General features: G+C 40.4%; 1 protein-coding gene across 6 annotated transcripts in view; it reads left to right on the forward strand.

Annotated features, from left to right (window-relative positions):
- Positions 1–13,105, forward strand: part of LOC109677863 (uncharacterized) — a 94,573-nt gene that overhangs the window by 73,965 nt on the left and 7,503 nt on the right. For 2 of the 6 annotated variants that reach the window (XR_012445356.1, XR_012445372.1), the window contains one exon: positions 11,069–11,249. The exons of the other annotated variants lie outside the window; for them this stretch is intronic. The gene's annotated coding sequence lies outside the window, so the exon portion shown is untranslated. The remainder of the gene's footprint in view (positions 1–11,068; positions 11,250–13,105) is intronic. 6 annotated transcript variants of the gene reach the window in all.

Raw genomic sequence — 13,105 nt, forward strand, 5'->3', positions numbered from 1 at the left:
TGTGCAAGGCGCCACTCCCTCCGGGACAAGCAAGTCTGTCTGCCTAGGCCTGATCCTGTGGCCTGTCACATTTTCCCCCTTCCTGTGTACTCTGTGTGCACTTATTCTAGGGGAAGTGGCAACGAGTTGCAGCCATTGCCACATGTGGCTGACTGCCCAGGATGTGCTCAGTCCTCTCTATAGATTTTCTTAGCTATGGCAGGGGTTTTCACCATGTCTAGGAGCTGGCATCCCTGTGCACGAGTGTGCCTGTTTGTTTTTCCTCCTCCCCTTGTGGGGGCAGAGTTAGGATGTGAGCATGGCAGCTGCAGTTTTGTAAGCGCTTTTGTAAAGCAGCTGATTTAAAGTTATTTTAGATTGAGAAGTCTGGCAAACTAGCTGGAATAACATAAGTCATAAGGTACCATGTTACAAGTTTTTTATGGGAGGCAGGGTCCCAGTAAGCCCAGAGAGGGGAAGGCAAACAAAGACAAAGGACATGTGGTGAGACTATGGAGGAAGCAGAAAAGGTGCCTTGACATCTTAGGTAAGGGAGGGGAAGGCAGAGCCTGGAGGCATGATACATGCTTAAGGGATTAGCCATCACCTGTGTCTCTAGGTTGCTCCCATTGACTGGTACTGGAGCACTTTCAGCAACATGAAACGTCCATTTTCCTGTTGCTGTCTCAGGAAAAAAGGACATTAGATGGGGTGGGGAGAGAAGCAGTTGTCAGATGACATAATCAAACAGGACTCTGCTAATGTAGCATGAGGCATACCTGAATAAACTTGGAGCTTGGTCTCAGCCCACAGGGAAGGACCATGACCTCTCCCAGAGCTGGAATTGCCTTGAGGCCAGAGTTGGCAAGGAGTGGCTTGTTTAACTCTATGATGGGAAAGTTTCTCAGGAAGATAGGAAGAGACAAGCAGCGTGAGCAGCACAAGAAGTCTGTTTACATAGGGAAGGAGGAAGTTTGGGAGAGGATTTGGTTTGTTGCCAGGGTCAAAGGAAGGGAAGGTTTCAGAGTCAGGGATGTTAATTGGGGTTTTTATGGCCAGGAGGACTTGGGCAGGGGACCAAGAGGTGCAGAGAGAAGGCTTAGAGCAGAGATAAAAGAAGGCTCGGACATAGAGAATCTTCTTCCATTTTCCAATGTGTTTGCAGAAGTTATGGAGATCCCTGAGAATGTTAGGGTCAAGTGTGCCATCTAGTGACCATTTTGAGTTATGGTCCTATTGGTATTGTGGCCAAACCTGATTGGAAAGAAAAATGAGGTTTTTTTTCCTTTAGATCAGGAGAGAGCCATAAGGGCTCAAAGTTGGTCAAGAGACAGCTCAAAGTGTTGTCTGAGGGAATTTTGGAAGGTCCAACCCCCATGATGAGACCCTGTCTGAGGAAGAATATGGCAGGCATCCCTGAGATATTCCTTTCCTGGATGAAACAGAGAAGTGGAGGGACCTCAAGGGAATGGCTTCACCAAGGATTGCCCACACCTCAGGAACTCAGTTCCTGAGCCAAGTGAGTTGGCTCTCAGTTTCCCAACTGAGAGAGAGAGAGAGAGAGAGAGAGAGACCCATGACTCATGACCCGAGGGAACTCACCAAGGGAGGACCAAAATCAGCCAGTGGTGGGTGAGTTACAGGAAGCACACTGGCCTTGAGGAGGTTCCCTGTGAGCAAAAGTGGCAATGGTGGCACTAGTCTGGGATCAGGGTCAAAGTAAAGCAGCTCAGATCCCAGTAAGTTCATCCAGGCTTAAGGAAGGGAGCTCCCACCTATGAGGGCCACAATTTACTGACTGGGAGAGCAAGGTAGATGCCGGAAGCTCACCTGATCCGAGTCACAGCACCAAAATGTTAGGAAAGTGCCGCACACCGCACACAAAGGAGGCTCAGGAGAGGTATCTCATGTCCAAAGTTTAATAAGCAGGCTGGCTGGCCAAGAGAAAATGGTGCAGAAGCTTTTCTCAGTGGGTCTGGCCTTAAGTAGCACTTGGGAGAAAGCAAGGGCTAGGGACAGACAAAGAGAGGTGTCAGGAGATAAGGGACAGTGGGGCTTTGTTCTGCAAGGGATGAGACCAGCTGCTGAAGCAAGGTCTAGGGGTGGGCAAAGGAAGGTGGTGGGAGATAAGGAAGACTGGGCTTTGTTCTGCAAAGGATTAAACTAGCTGTGGCTCAGGCTGTAGAATGGTGGCAAGGGGCAGTTCTTATCACTTGGGTTATAGAAGTAATTAATTACTTCCCCAAGGACTCCAGAAGCCATTCCCACTGTAATTCCTCCTCTTTTCATGGAGACATGCATACCACAACTCAGAATTTTTTCTTTTTTTTTTTTTTAGTATTAAATCTTTCATTCTTTAAGTTGTTTTCTCAGTTATTTGTTTTTTTTTTTTTCATTTTTCTTTTATTATTCATATGTGCATACAAGGCTTGGTTTATTTCTCCCCCCTGACCCCACCCCCTCCCTTACCACCCACTCCACCCCCTCCCGCTCCCCCCTCAATACCCAGCAGAAACTATTTTGCCCTTATCTCTAATTTTGTTGTAGAGAGAGTATAAGCAATAATAGGAAGGAACAAGGGGTTTTGCTGGTTGAGATAAGGATAGCTATACAGGGCATTGACTCACATTGATTTCCTGTGCGTGGGTGTTACCTTCTAGGTTAATTCTTTTTAATCTAACCTTTTCTCCTACATAACAAATGTACCTGGAACTAGATGTGACATGACCAAATGAGCAAAGGCTTTGCTCCAAGGAGCACCTTCCTGGCCATGGTCACTCTGCAGACACTCAGACGAACAGTCACACACATGGCTACTGCGACTTTCCCTCCCAGCCCGGCTCAGCTCAGACTGCCACCTGTGTTACAGACCTGCCAGACAACCACTTGTGGTTCTGCCAACACACCAGGGTCCCCAAGGCTGCTTTCTCTTTCACCCTCCAGAACCTCCAGGGATTCAGTGGAGGAATTCAAAGTCCCCACTACAGCTTCCTCAGAGCCACAGGACTGGAACTTTGGGTGGGAACTGGCAGGGGCAGAGCAGCTACTGTGCAAAGAATCTGAAAGATCTTCACTCCTGATGATGTTGGTGACTGGACTGGGTGAGACTACATTTCCCACAAGCCTCTGTGCAGCTTCCACACCAGCAAGGGACACTTCATTTCCCAGGAGGTCTTAATGCAAATAGACCAGGATGAGATGGCTTCTGAGTGGTCCATACCCACATGATACCCACATGAACTCCTGCTTTTTTATTAAATCCTGCTCTGAAAATCCAGTGCATCGTGGGATACATAGTTTCAAAGTCTTAGCTTAAATGCATTGTTCTGACATGGTACTGAAGCTTATAATCCTACTTACTCCAGAGAGTGAGATAATGATCATAGTTGGAGGCCACCTGGGCAAAAAGTTCTAGAGACCCCATCTTGACCAATGGCTGGGCATAATGGTTCATGCCTGTCATCCCAGCAAAACAGGGAAGCATAAACAGTAGGATTATGTTCCAGGCTAGGGGCAAAAACAGAGACCCTATCTCCAAAATAACCAGAGTAAAAAGGCCTGGAAGCCTGGTCCAAGTGTGTCCTAGCAAGTGTGAGGCCCTGAGTTCACCTACCATTCCACCAAAGACAAAAGAAAAAGAGTTCCATAGAAAACTAGAAGCTTACCCAAATTCAACTGTGTCACTCAGTTATTAACCTAAACTCCAGTGCATATAATTCACACAACAGTATTGTTTTCTCAATGATAACTTTTATTTTATTTTGACTAGATGAAAACCAAAATTAATTTGTCTTAAAATATTTGCTAAATGATCCAAGGAAAGTGTTTAATCCTGCCTTATAAATGGAATACCTTGTACATAGATTTATTTCTTTTGCAGAGCATTTGTATTGAGGGAGGTTTCTAGCTGAGATACAGGACTCAGAGGCAATTAGCAGGAAGCAATGCTTTATTGTGGAGCACAGACTCAGAGACTTATGTCCAAAGGCTGAGCCCTGAGAACAAAGAGGTCTCACCTTATATACCCTTGCAATCAGGTTACAGAAGGAAAAAGCAAGGTTTAATCCATATATGGTTATATTTAAGTTTATTGGCTACTTTATCCTAGTGCTGCTGACTTTCCCTTCTCTAGTGCTATGTGACCTTCCTTATCTTCAGATTTCTCAGGTTTTATCTCTTTGCTGTGCCATCCCTACCTCCCTGCTACTTTCTCAGTTCTCAGGCCTAGTTTGTTTTCTTCTGATCCTCCTCCCTGCTACATTATTCCTCCTTTGATGCTCAGACCCATCTAGGGTCAAAGAGCATCATCTTAATTTAGGGGTTTATATTTTTATAGCATCAGTACATGTATAGCCTTATTTTTAACAGCCTTTATAATAGTCTTGATAAACCACAACACCAGGGGAACTAGAACAGCAATGTTAAGCATGCTCTTAGGATTAGGTCCATTGCCCCTATCAGGGTTTTGAATCCACCTAAAGCAGAAAATCATCTTCCAAACAGACCATTAGGATCATTTCTTCTCCAAGTTTGGATGGGGACATGGACAAGTTTTCTCATTTTGTCTGAGATCTCTTTTACAACCTTTTAAAAAAATCATTAATCTGTAAGCAGCAGTTGTTTAGGTTTTTGCAAATTTCTTCAGAGGCAAGCAAATAGTCTAAAGTCAAGCAGTTCTGATAGATGACATTGTGTATCTTAGTGTTTTGTCTTGCCAGCAAACTGAGGGCTCTTATAGTTTCATTACTTATAATTGTAAAAATAGCATGCAGCCTGATGATGTGGTTGAGCATATATATAGAGGTGCAATAGCTCCAGAACCATCTTTTGTCCAGGTGGCAGGACCAAAATACTGCATGATTTACTCAGGAAGCCATATGTCATCTTCTTAATTGCCCATTTGTAAGGCACCCTGCTTTGGTCTATTTAATCTTATATATATATATATATATATATATATAGAGAGAGAGAGAGAGAGAGAGAGAGAGAGAGACTCTCATGTTGGTCCCCCCACAAACAGAGCATGAAGTGACATTTAGTGTCTTGGCTATAGACTCAGCCAGTGAGAGGAACAAGTTTTTAGCTTTGGCAGACATGGATAATTTACTTTTCATCTCCTTATAAAAGGAATGAAAAACTTGGTATGAGGAACTGTAATGGGTAACAGTTAGTAATTTGAGATGCATCAGACTCTCAGGGTCAAGACCCTTTTTATCTATTTTTATACTATTTTTCCCTATGTTCAATCAGATGACTTAAGTACAGTGAAATTTACAGGGTTACAGGTGCCACGGGTGTAGTTATGGGCAGCTTTCCCCTTGTGAAGGAGGGCTGCATATTTTGTCCTTTATTAAACCAGATCAGTAACCATAAATAATAATTATGCATCCTGCTCAAAAGAGATAAAAGAGAGCTAATAAAAACCTTTCACCATGAGGTCAACCAGCAGGGACAGTTTCTGCCAAGCCTATGGTGAAGACTAGGGTGAGAACTGCAGCAACAAATACAGACAAGGGGTAAAAATGCATTATAGTGAGATAACTGGTGCGAAAAAATAGCCCATTAGTCCCGTTGGAGAGTCAACTCCTCAAGCTTCTGCCATGCACAGACTAGTCAGCTTCTGGAGAGGAGGTGACTAGTCCTGCTCATTCCTTTATTCTTGGTCCCCTGTTATTTCCTGGGAAGCAGAGTCCTGCTGAGGGAGGGCACATAAGATCCTGTGAAATGAAGATGGATCGGGGATGCACTACCACTTGAGAGAAGCTGGCTTGACTCAAATGTTGTGGATCCATGGAGCAATCACTGCTCTTTTAATAGTAGTGGGAATAGTAAACAAGATAACAACAAAAGGGCCCATCCAATGGGGTTTTAATGGTTGGATATTTTAGTTTTTTTTTTTAGCTGAGTAAAATTACCATGTCAACAATATATTGTCAGTATATATGTCCGAGAAAACACTATGTTTTTTAAAAAAGATTTAAAACCACCATCTTTAAGTATCAAAAGACATGTTTAGGGTCAGTAAAAATAGTTATTTTGTCTCTATTGAAGTAGAACACCCTTTCTAAGAATATGAGTTTGTGTCTGGAAGGGCCTTAATGCCAGATAGCCACACATGTATAAGAACAATTTCTTTATTCCTCTTGGCTTTGGTTAGTTTTGAGAGGTCTGGCACCAATGACTCTACTTGAACTTTGATGGATTTCCCTCTCTTATCTCCAAACTTCTTGTCTCTGAGGAGTCTCTTCTGAAAATCAGTCTCTCATCCAAGTACTAACCAGGCCGAACCTTGTTTAGCTTCAGAGATCAAACAAGATTGGGCACTTTCAGGGTGGTATGGCTGTAGACAGATTGGTTGCTCTTTTATGAATTTTGTCTGTTTGGTTTGTTTTGGTCTCACATGGTGGGGAGGGGTGAATAATGAACAGATCACATGCAAGTCAGTTCCAAATAGACCCTTTTGGCCAAATTTAAGCAACAAAGAGGCTTAGAAGGAGTGACTCTTAGGCAGTGGGCTTCTAGACAAGGACAATACAAAACAAAATCTAACAAAAGCAGATGTCTAAAAAGCTAACCTTGTTGACACATAAGTAGTTATTAGAGTCATTTTTATAGACTTGATTCTAAATTTCCCAGAAGGATCAGAACCGTTACGATGAAAACTTAAGAGTCATGGTTAAAATTCTGATGGAGAATTTAGCAACTAACAGAACAGTATATCAGTACCACTAATTTTTGTTATTGTGTTTATCTAAATTTTGTATTTTACAAGGTTGCTATACTTGAAAAACATAAATATATTTAATATATAAGAACAGCATCACAACTCCATAGAGGTTATATATACATATTAGTTTAGTTGTTTATGAATTAAAACCTTAGATTTTTATCAGTTTTAAGGGGAAAAAACAGTTTTAGTAAACTCAAATAGCCCAGTCATAGACACCGACAGGGTACTGACTATATTAGAATCACCCAACACAACAGTTGTTTAACAATGCAGTGATCTAGAAAGTTTTATATAAACTGTTAGAAAATAAGAGGTATGGAAGAGGCAGAAAGATGGCTCAAACACCAGTACAAGGTTTATTGTTTAGGCAGGATCCTTGTGCAGGGAGACCCCAGCAAGTGAGCTAGAGCCCATTACCATACACAGGCTTGGGCTACATGTAGGGGTCTAGTGGAAAAGTACCAGGAAGGTAATGAAGGGATATTGTTACTGGGAAACCAAGAAAAATAACTTGTAGTTAGGACACTGTCTACCCAACTGTCCTTGGCATCTATCCAGGGAGATAAAGGTAAGCCATCTTCAAGGGGAAGGAGTCTAGCCCTAACATGGCTGTCCTTATTGTTAACCCCAACATAAACCAACTCTTAAATGAACATGACTTTGTTACCTTAGTAGTCAAAACCCCAATAAAAATCACCAGAGAACACAGGTAAATATTTATGGGGACTAAGTTAGGAAACATAGTGGCCAAGAATCATTGTTCAGATATTGATAAGGGATCACATCCCAGATGGTTGACATTAACCCATGGCTCATGACATACAGCAGGATCTCACAAGCCTGTAGTCAATGGAGCCCTACCTAAAATAACAGACCAATATGGCCATCCCAGGGCAAAAATTCCCTCCATCCAATATGTGGAAGTAGTAGGACTAACACCTCCATTGAGTCCAATAGAAACTGGAGGTCTTGACTTCCAGTGTAGTGCTCTTTTTTGAGTTTTTGAAACATCTTATTTGGAGGGTGTACTTTGGTTTTGTTTTACATGAATAAATCTGTTTTAACCCTCATATCAGTGCAGCATCACTTCCTGTGCTCAGCTGCCTTTTGTTTCTCTGTTTTTTAATAAACTTTTGTTGTCTTGACAAATTTATGGATTAACCTGTTGCACCAAAAATTCCTCATAGTTATCTTGACAAAACAAAAACCATTCTTAAGACAATATTTTGGTAAATGTTATCAAGAACAATACAGTATTTAAAAAAATAGCCTTGTTGTTATGAGCTTAGAGAATTAAGTTTTAGTTTAACATCAGTACATTAAATTTTGACCTTTAATGTAACTCTTAGAGTTTAGTCAACTTAATCAGTTACATAAACATCTATAAGCTCCATCTTTTTATGACAACTTACTTTGTATCATTGTGACAACTTAATATGTACCCTCTGAGGGAGCTTGTCTTTATCCTTTCTTTTTTTTTTATTTTGAGCCAATTTTGAGGACAACCATTTTTTTTATAATATCCTTTTGTACTAAAAGTATTTTCTAACCTTTTATTTTTAAAAACCATATCCTTAATACTTTTTTATGTGATTTTGTTACTTGTTGAAAATAACTCATAAAATCTTTTAATTTAGAGCCTCACATTTGCATGAAAACACAAGAAAGAAAGCAACCTTGAAATTATTTTTGTATAAAAGCAATTTACAGACAGCCCATTTGTTAATAGACCCATGTATTGTAAGACAGAATTAAATTCCAGATTGTATTTTTACAGAATGAAACATGTGAAGGACATTTCTTTAACTACACAAATTCCAAGATTCCTGCTGCAGACTGTGCCCGCCTTTTTTCTCCCCTCCAGTCTGATCTGGAGTGTTAACCCTAAATGCCTGCATCTTAGTGAGACCTGATTGAAATAAGTTTGAAAACTGGTTTTCTTAAATCTAGCAGTAGAACAGAGTATTAATTTTTTACATTGACTCTATAATAAAAACTGTTTTCAAGTTGTTTACATATTTTTCTTTAAAAAGCCTAAGCAGTTTATAATAGAGATCATGAAAACAAATACTCTGTTTTTTTTTACCTTGAGTATCATATTACCCTTATAGCAGCAGTTTAGGAACCATTTTTGAAGATGCTTACACATACAAACACAGTGTAAGCACACCATTATATGGATGCATAATCTGACCAGCCATTAGCAAGGGAAACTTAAGCATTTCATGACTGTCTCAATAACAGACCAAGCTTACTGCACCAACCTTTTGGAATAGATTTTTACCAGCAACAGTCAAAGTTGCTCCTTTCCTTTTTTACCCTTTTAGGTAGGTTCTCCCCATTTATACTCCCTAGAAGTAAAGGTGCCTGCAAGTTTAGTATTTCTGGCATATTTTAACAATCCTAAATGTTTTCTATTGACTTTTTATTTTTAAGACATAAAAACCCAACTGAAGGAGTGTATTAAACCTTTTATCATTTTCGGTTTCTAAACATTTCATGACATTTTACTTTTTCTCTCTTTTTCTTTTTTTTAATCCCCTTTCTCTCTCTCTCTCTCTCTCTCTCTCTCTCTCTCTCTCTCTCTCTCTCTCCTCACTTCATCCATGAAGACCTCATCCTAATTTTGTTTTCATTCCTCCACTTTCCTCTCTCTACACTCACAACCCTTCTGCAACATTCCTTTTCTTTCAAGTCAGACCAGATCTTATGTATCAGTATAAGTCCATCCTTCATATGCTAATTTTTATAAGGTTCAGTTAGTGCTGAGCCTCATTCCTCCTTCAAGATGCCCATTTTGGGTGAAGATGTGCAAACTGGGGCACCAAAGCTAACCATTAAGACTGGAAGACACCGATTTCTCCTCAGTCTGCCCAATAAATTGCTACCTGAATTTAAAGAAACAACAGAGTCTGGTTTTTGAAGAGCAGTTTTAGCCTCTTGGCTTTTCCCATTCTCCTGGGTATAGGATTTTTTTTTTTTACAATTACTCTGTGAACTTCATTAATCACAGTTTTATCTAGTTACCCTTCTGAGAACCATTCTACACCAAAAGCAGGCCAATTTACTTCACAAAAGACCTTTTACTTGTTAGGAGTTAACTTAACTCCATAGTCTCCATTAAATCCCTTTTTAAAGTTATTAATCATATACTCCATGTGAGTGTTCTTATTCTGGTTTCTGCCCATCTCCTCCTGTTCCCAGATTGCCAGACAGACACAGAGAAGGAGGGGACTGCTCATTCACTTCGCAGCTGGGCTGCATTTCAGCTCACATTTTTACATACTCTCACAAAGCACAGTATTTCCACCCTAATCCATGAACCTGAGAGACAGGGTTTCAACACAAAAAGTGGTTAGTAGTGTTCTCTGGGAAGTGATCAGTCTCCCTTTCTGCCTCCTGGGGCAGGCCTGAATTTGAACCTGGGTTCTTACCATTCTTATCAGTGGTGCTCTCCTCCCCTTGCTAGTTCCTGCCCATCAACAGGTTCTGTTGTGCAACTGAGGCCCTCACCCCGACTCACCAGGAGGATGAATCCCCATCTGGATCAAGCTGTTCATTGGTGTCTGGTGGGATATCCTCCTAGTGGTCTGGGGTGACACACCCTTTGGACAAGTGAGGTGATACCGCACCATCTTCTCAAACCCGGATAATTGGCTCCCAACAAATGTTGCAAGAGGTTGCTAGCTGAGATACAGGACTCTGAGGCAATTAGCAGGAAGCAATGTTTTATTGTACAGCACAGACTCAGAGACTCATGTCCAAAGCCTGAGCCCTGAGAACAAAGGGGTTTCACCTTATATACCCTTGCAAGCAGGTTAAAGAAGGAAAAAGCAAGGACTAATCCATGTATGGTTATATTTAAGTTTATTGGCTACTTTATTCTAGTGCTATGTGACTTTCCCCTCCCTAATGCTGTGTGACCTTCCTCATGTTCAAATTTCTCAGGTTCTATCCCTCTGCTATGCCATTCCTACCTCCCTGCTACCTTCTCAGGACTCAGGCCTATTCTGTTGTTTTCTGATCCTCCTCCCTGCTACACTTGAATAGACTCCTAATTTACAATAGGCAAGTACCTGTTTCAGCAAACTGTTTAAAGTACCTTTGAGTCAAATTGTCTATTTTCTTTTTTAACTGTTACATTAAAATTCTAACCAAGTAGGGGATTCTTTAAGAATATTGCTTTAGAGAGGTAAAGTTGAGAAGGGTACCTTTTGGGGTTTTTTATGATTTAAAGTTTCAGAGGTGATAGAAATTAAAATCACACTGCCATTTGATGCAGGTTTTAAATGTCATCTATGTGTCATTCACTTCATGCATCACACTTAAGCTTGTGGTAACTTTCTTTATTTGTTCCAGATCAAACTGAATAATGTATGAAACAGTGTCTGTGAAATACTTTAAGAAAGCATTTGTATTTACATAACAGCTTCAACTGACAACATTGTGAATATAGGTTACCTTGAACTATTATGTCACATCGAAAAGAAGAAAAACATACAGATAATTATGAATGTTATGAAGAAGAGGTTATTTCTAGGTATGTACTAAAAATCAATTGGATGAACTAAATCCACAATAGCAGAGGGTAGCAACAGTTCTAAGCCTTATTTTTCCTGTTTTGATATTTGAGTGCTGCTGCACCCTGACCAGATCCATCTTGAGATTTTTGGCTAAACTTCATTTCCTGAAACAGACTGTTAACTTTCAAAATTCTTTTTATTGGTGAAATGGAAGTACTAGTTTTCCTTATGGATTAATACTCATATTTGTAAGTGTTGAGTTTGTATTTCAGATTTGAGCAAGCTCTGAATAACAAGAAAATAACTTGCTGGCTCAACAGGAAAATGCTGTAAAATGAACTGTGTACATACTTCAGGATAATTAATAATTTCGTCTGTTAAGCACCATCAGCATAGTGCAACTCCTGGTTAGAAATAAAGTCAGTGGTGGTCCATTTTTAATGCAAGGAATTTAAACCTGAGTGGACAATTACTGACTATGTGCTTGCTTATCACCAAAACAACAACAATAACAAAACATCCCTGGCTTAAAACAACTTAACAATTCTTACTAACAGCTTAAAACTATCATTGTGAGTTATTTGACTCATGCAAAAACATCCATCTTTCCCTCTTTCCATGTCAAGTATCAGCTGAAACCCTTTTTGTAACAAAGTATGGTGTAAACAAAGGAAAGTTAATGGAAGGAATTGGAGAACATCATTCTGAGTGATGTTAGCCTGGCCCAAAAGACCAAAATTTGTATGTTCTCCCTCATATGTAGACATTAGATCAAGGGCAAACACAACAAGGGGATTGGACTTTGAGCACATGATAAAAGCGAGAGCACACAAGGGAGGGGTGAGGATAGGTAAGACACCTAAAAAATTAGCTAGCATTTGTTGCCCTTAATGCAGAGAAACTAAAGCAGATACCTTAAAAGCAACTGAGGCCAATAGGAAAAGGGGACCAGGACTTAGAGAAAAGGTTAGATCAAAAAGAATTAACCTAGAAGGTAACACACATGCACAGGAAATCAATGTGAATCAACTCCCTGTATAGCTATCCTTATCTCAACCAGCAAAAACCCTTGTTCCTTCCTATTATTGCTTATACTCTCTCTACAACAAAATTAGAGATAAGGGCAAAACAGTTTCTGCTGGGTATTGAGGGGGTGGGGGAAAAGGGAGGGGGCAGAGTGGGTGGTAAGGAAGGGGGTGGGGGCAGGGGGGAGAAATGACCCAAGCCTTGTATGCACATATGAATAATAAAACAAACAAAAAAATTTAAAAATTAAAAAAAAACTAAGGGTCTACAACAAAATTAGAAATAAGGGCAAAATAGTTTCTGCTGGGTATTGAGAGGGGGGAGAGGGAGGGGGAGGAGTGGGTAGTAAGGGAGGGGGTGGGGGCAGGGAGGAGAAATGAACCAAGCCTTGTATGCACATATGAATAATAAAACAAACAAAAAAATTTAAAAATTAAAAAAAAACTAAGGGTCTACAACAAAATTAGAAATAAGGGCAAAATAGTTTCTGCTGGGTATTGAGAGGGGGGAGAGGGAGGGGGAGGAGTGGGTAGTAAGGGAGGGGGTGGGGGCAGGGAGGAGAAATGAACCAAGCCTTGTATGCACATATGAATAATAAAAGAAAATTAAAAAAAAAAAACTAAGGGAAGTTAAAGGGCATTTGGAGCATGAGTATGTTGCTTCTGTAATGGAAGAATGATGCCTTTGAAGGTTCTAGATCACTTCAGAGTTCCTGGGAGGCATCTCAGGTTTAAGAGGAAACTGCAAATGGCTTCCCAGCACCCATAAAGCAAGTTGATATTTCAGAGATGAGGATTTCACTGCTACATGGAAATTACAGTTAAATTTGCAGGTGTTTTATATATAC

This window comes from Castor canadensis, chromosome 2 (genome assembly GCF_047511655.1).
Source record: "Castor canadensis chromosome 2, mCasCan1.hap1v2, whole genome shotgun sequence".
Taxonomy (NCBI): Eukaryota; Metazoa; Chordata; class Mammalia; order Rodentia; family Castoridae; genus Castor; species Castor canadensis.